This window comes from Balaenoptera acutorostrata, chromosome 4, assembly GCF_949987535.1.
Source record: "Balaenoptera acutorostrata chromosome 4, mBalAcu1.1, whole genome shotgun sequence".
NCBI classification, from domain to species: domain Eukaryota; kingdom Metazoa; phylum Chordata; class Mammalia; order Artiodactyla; family Balaenopteridae; genus Balaenoptera; species Balaenoptera acutorostrata.
Genome location: NC_080067.1, coordinates 42,731,635 through 42,737,725, shown reverse-complemented (window position 1 = coordinate 42,737,725; position 6,091 = coordinate 42,731,635).

Genomic DNA, 6,091 nt, shown 5'->3' with positions numbered 1-6,091 from the left:
GGCCACCTCTGGTCCATACAGCATCATTGTTCAAATTAGGAACAGTTGCCTCCCTCTCAAGATACTTCCATTAATGGGACAATTGTTTAGTAAATTTACAAATCTACAATGTGTACGGTATGACTGGTGCCCCCTTAGGTGTTGCACACTTGGTCATGGTAGCCCCCTCCCAAGCGTGAATTCTTTCTACTTGTCAGAAGTTAATGTACCCAGCTCATCCACAAACTCATGAGCAAGAAATGTAATTTTATTTTCCTGTAGCTGAACTTGATTTATATTCTGTGTTCCCATTCTATTGGGGATGACTCTTCCTTCTCTCCCAGGGAGACAATGCCAAGGTGGAGTTAGTTGCCAACTGTGCTGCATCCCCGAAGGCATCTTTATTCCCCTCGCTGGGTGGAGTCAGGACACTAAGCGTCTCACAATGTGTGGCACAGTCTGGCACAATGAAGAAGTGTCTTGTCCTAAATGTCAATAGCATTCTTCTCCCTTGAGAATCATTCTCTCTAAAGCAAGTTTTTCCTCCAGTGAAGTAAACCTTCAAAGCAAATTTGACTTCACAGAGAAAAATTTTCAACGCTAAGTCCTCCTTTTTGGTGCCTGCTGCTGAGGTGAGAGCCAGTTTTGTTCACACCACGCCACGAACAAGCAGCACACTTTTCCAGTGGTGTTCACTTTTATAGCTCGTTTTCTCTGTGGACACGTTATTTTGCACAAATTGTAATTGAGTCATATTTTATTTGGAAAAACATTGAGAAAATGTCACCTTTGAGGTATTGGTAACAAGAGATCTGCCTCTGTTGAAAGGTGCTTTAGGCAGCCCCTTGGGGGCAGAATCCGAGGCTTTAGTCCCTGGGCTGGGGTCCTACTGTTCAGGTGGCAAAAAGGAAGTTTGTAGGAGAGAAGCAGAGGAATGTTCTGTACTAGTGATGGAAGTCCAGAGAGGACAGAAAAACACTGGGGAGGGAGTGAAGGCTCACTGTAGGGTCAGGGCTGAACCAAGGATTATACTGTTGTTAAATATGGGCAAAATTTTGGCCTTTCCCACATTTCTTAGATGTAAATCTTTGAGACTTGGATATTCTGAAGCACGTGCCATGTTCTTTTTAAAATATAGACTTAGCTAAGGGCTCACTTCCATTTACTAACAGTTTCCACCTAAAAATTGTCTACCAAAAGTTTTACAAATTTTATCCTAATTCTCTCAGTAACCCTGTGAGGGAGGCACCATCTCCATTCTGCAGAAGAGAACACAGATTCAGGGAGGTGGAGAGATTTGCCAAGGTCCTCTAGCTGGAGACTGGTAGAAGAGGGATTCTGATCCAGATGGGGCCACTTCAAGGACATTGTCTTCTCACTACACCCCTACGTAATTCTCATAACGAAAAAGAACCTGATGGAGTGAAACGGCATATATGTGAAGCTGCCAGGATTGTCCAAACTTTGGCATAGCTTGTTTGGTTTAAGTACATCAAAAGGTTTTTGAATTTTCTTTAAAAACAAACAGCAAAAATGTTATTTAATGAATAAAACGAAGGCAATTACTCCAAAGACAAGGAATCTGAATGACAATGTCAAGTACAAATATGTTATACTAATTTTTTTTTTAAGTGACAAACTTTCTACAGAGACCATAATGGAGCCATGTGTAGTTATGGAAATCCACACCTGAAGACTGACAAGTATTTTAACTAACTTTTTAATTGAGGTGTAATTTAAATATGGTAAAGTCCAATAATCTTAAATGTACAGCTCAATAAAATTTTACATATGAATAAACCTATGTAGACACCACCCAGTTGAAGATACAAAGCGTTTCAAATACCCCAGAAAATTCCCTCGTGGTCCCTCCCAGATCATCTCTCTCAAAAGTAACTAGTATTTTGAGATTTGCTTCTTTTGCTTAACATTATGTTTGCAAAATTCACTCATATTATTGCATGTAGCAGTAGTTTATTATTTTTCATTGCTGTGTAATATTTTATTGTATGAATTTACCACAAGTAATTTACCCATCTACTGTTGATAGATTTTTGGATTGTTCCTTTTCTTTTCTTTTTTTTTTTTGGCATTTGACTCGAGCTGCTATGACCATTCTTGTACGACTTAATTTTTATTTTTTTTTTGGCTGTGCCGTGAAGCTTACAGGATCTTAGTTCCCTGACCAGGGATCGAACCCGGGCCCGGCAGTGAAAGTGCCGAATCCTAACCACTGGACTGCCAGGGAATTCCCATGACTTAATTTTTAAAATCAATTTAACATTCAGCTGTTTTTTAATCTTTATTTTCATTGAAATTCGGAAAGCTTTCTACAGACAATAATTTCATAAGGAGGATTTTTCTATTGAGTCAACTCTTTGATGTTTGCAACTGTCTATATTTCTTTTCTGTCTAAAATAGAAGGAACACTTTGTTGCATCTCTCAAAAATTGAAAAATTTTAGAATCACAAAGCCTAAAACAAGTTGAATAGTAGGTAGAATTCTTTAAGAAATACCGTTGAGGTCATCTGTTCTCAGGAACTGTTTAATGTGACTGTCTAAAGCATTATTTTAAAAGTTATTTTTAAACCTTTGATAAGATTTGGAGAGAATTCAAGCTGTGGGTGGATGTCCCACTGTGAAGGCAATCATATGAGAAGGTTGTCCAGGGCTTGAGGGAATTATTCTGGAAAACTTTAAGAACTTGAATGCCTTCATCCTTGTCATATGCTTAGATGCTTTAACTATTTGAAGTGGTAGAAAAAATTTGCTTCCATCTTAGAAGAGTTGTTTTTAATTTCAAGGCCATGCAAGTTCTAATGCTATCTGGGGTATATACTTGGGCATAACAAGATAAAGGGGTGACAGGGAGTTAATCATAAGTAGCTCCAAGCTATACCTGGTTTCTTCCTAATTCATTTATCACCCTCAGACCTGGAATCTCCCTTGGGATACATCCTTCAGCAGGGCTCATACTATGGAATGACCCTGGAGCCTGTTGGGAGAAACTGAGGTGGGCCAGGCCTGGGGTTGCTGATGGGCAGAAGAATGCTGTGGTCTGCTGCATGTTAATGATAAATGCTAAAACCTACTATGTGCTAGGCACATTAATTCACAACACTTCCATTACTCTTCTATAGAAGTAAGTAAACAGGCTTTAGAGAGTTAATATTGTACGAGCATATTGCTAGGAAGCAGTAGAGTTGGGATTGGGAGCCAGGTTGTCTGGCTGTAGAATCTGGGCTCTTGATCGATGCACTGGTATAACCCTTGCTGCCTTGCTGTCTAACACACAGGAGACTAGCTGTCTCCTTTATCTCCAACTGAGGATGGGGCTTTACCTGGAGCCAGAGTCAAAAACACAAACATCAATAAGGGCCTGGTAAGTAATGAAAGTGAGAGAAGTGGAATAGGTAAGATGATAAGGAGAATAAGAACATTTATTGTTTCCACTGTGTGCCAGGCACCACTCTAAGTGTTTTACATGTTTTAACTCTCTTAATCCCAAAAACAATCTAATGAGATAGACACTATTATTACACCCATTTTACATGAGAGAAAGCTAATGGTCAGAGAAGAGCAATCGCGTGTTGAAGGTCACACATCCAGGAGTGGAACCCTGGGAGTCTGGCTGGGAACCCGCACTCTTACCCCTGTGCTGTATGGCCATGGGCTCCGGGAAGGGCGTGACAGTGGGCACTGGAGGGGGCTTGTCTCCAGCAAAGAGGGGAACTGCTACTCAGCTCCAGATGGCTGCCCTGCAGAAATTCATGCCCACTGGTAGTATGGAACTTCACATGAAATCTCCCAATTTTTTAAAGTTAGCAATTAATTAAGAACAAGATACCCTAGCAGGCCAAACAAAACAAGGCTGTGGGCTGAATCTGGCCCGCAGGCTTCGAGTCTGTGATCTACTTGCTGCGAGCTTGAGTTGTCATGGCAGGAAAGGATACTTGAGCCCAGTAGCATCCACGTACTGCCTTCTGAGCATAGCTCAAAACTGCGCTGACGGCAAGGCCTGTGTTGTGAGAGCTGAGAAGTGCCCCGACTCCCAGCTGAAGGCCTTTGTGAGTGGACGCCAGTTGCCGCATCACTGGCTGTCCATATCTTAAAATACTGGCACCATGAAGCAGTAGTTTCATTTCTGCAGGATATTTAGATTACAAACTAATGTTTTTCATCTGGTGTGCAAACGTTTAGCACAAGTTTATCAGTTTGGGGTATTATATTACTTTTCTAATTCTGTTGTCTTAAAGTAGACCTGAGATCATCTTGCCTGTGCTCTAAAATGCTTGCATCCCAGTCTTGTAAGTTGAAGTACTTGTGGTTTTTGACTCTAGCTCTAGGTTAGGCCCTCCCTCAATTGGAGGTAAAGGAAACAGCTAGTCTCCTCTGTGCCAGAGAGTGAGTCAGCGGTCCCTGTATAGCTTTGGGAAAAATCAGACTTTCATAGTGTATGCAATAAAGTATCAAAAGCCCATTTATCCACACATAAAAGCAATCTGTTAAACTAAACGTGATTGGATGCTTTCAAGAGCTTTTTCCCCCTCTTCATATTTGTTACTTGTTTACTTGCTACTTGTTTTGTCACTAGCCAGCATGTATATGAGAGCTATACATTTTAAACAAAAAGCTTACTAGACAACATTTTTGGAATTTTATTTCTTTTACTTAATTTTTCTCCCTTCGAATCCTTATTTTCATACTGGGCATGTACTCTGGGTTCTTAGAAAGAAAAATGTTTAAGGGTTGTATTAGTTTCTTGTAGCTGTCATAACAGAGTATCTGGGTGGCTTAAACAACAGCAATTTACTCTCTCACAGTTCTGGAGGTTAGAAGTCAAGCTGTCGGCAGGGCAGTACTGGCTCTGAAGTCTCTGGGGAAGAATTCTTTCCTTGCCTCACTCCTTGGCTTGTCCCCATATCTCTCCAGTCTCTGCCCCCGTCATCACGTGGCCTGCTCCCCTGTGTGTTTCTGAATCCAAATTTCCCTCTCCTTATAAGGATGCCAGTCACTGGATTTACGGCCCACCCTAATCCAGTATGACCTCATCTTAACTTGATTACATCTGCAAGGACCCTATTTCCAAATAAGGTCATATTCACAGGTTGCCGGTGGACATGAATTTTGGGGGGACGCTATTCAACCCAGTGCATGCATCCATTAGTAACTTGTACAGAAATAATCAGAATAGGCAGGGAACAAATTTCTCAGAATTAATCATTATATAAAACTTGGAATATAAGCCAACAATCAGCTGGCAAGCTTGAAAGTTATATAATTTCACAGAACTTTACAGCATGTGTTTAGGATATTAACCTCATTCCTTCTAACTTCTTCCTGCCTTTTCTACTCTCATTCTCTCGTTGGCCCTATTTTCTTCACTGACTTGTTAGGATTTCTCTTTTGTCTGGTCATAGCCTTTGAATTATTATAAAATACCTGATGCTTCTCTGGAACAAAGAATGGAAGGAAGGAATAAATAAATAAATAAATAAATAAATAAATAAATAAATAAATAAAATAATAAAATAACCACCATTAATTTGATGGTAGTGTTGAGATATTGGCCTCCAGTTGAGAACAAACTCATTATGAGAAGCTTTCTAACATGATAAAATGCCAGTGTAGATCTCAGAGTGATGTCTTTAATTGCCTAGACCTTTTTACGTTAGGTATCTGCATGAGTTATAACTCTTTTGTGAAGATAAAAAGGCTGCTGCAAGAAATAGCCCCAGTGCTGTAAGGGCTGTCAGACAGGAGGGCATCTCAAATGAGATTAATGATGTCTACCTTAATATAAGAAGATTTAGCATAACCAAGATTATGGATTCTGCAGAAACCTGCCAGCACTCATTTATCTGGAATAAATACTATTTTTAATTAAACTCCTAAGGTAGGTTATTCCTGAACTAATGAGATGTACAGCGATTACCTTTGGGAATTAATTTTCTTTCTTAATTCTCAGTCATTTTGATGATTATGGCTTATTCAGTCTTACTCATGGCAGTCAGCTTGTAGGACAAGCCAATTTCTAGCTAAAGGCACTAAATAACCCAGTATTTGTTTTTACATGGTACTCTCATTTTCTAATTATATTTATCATTTAAC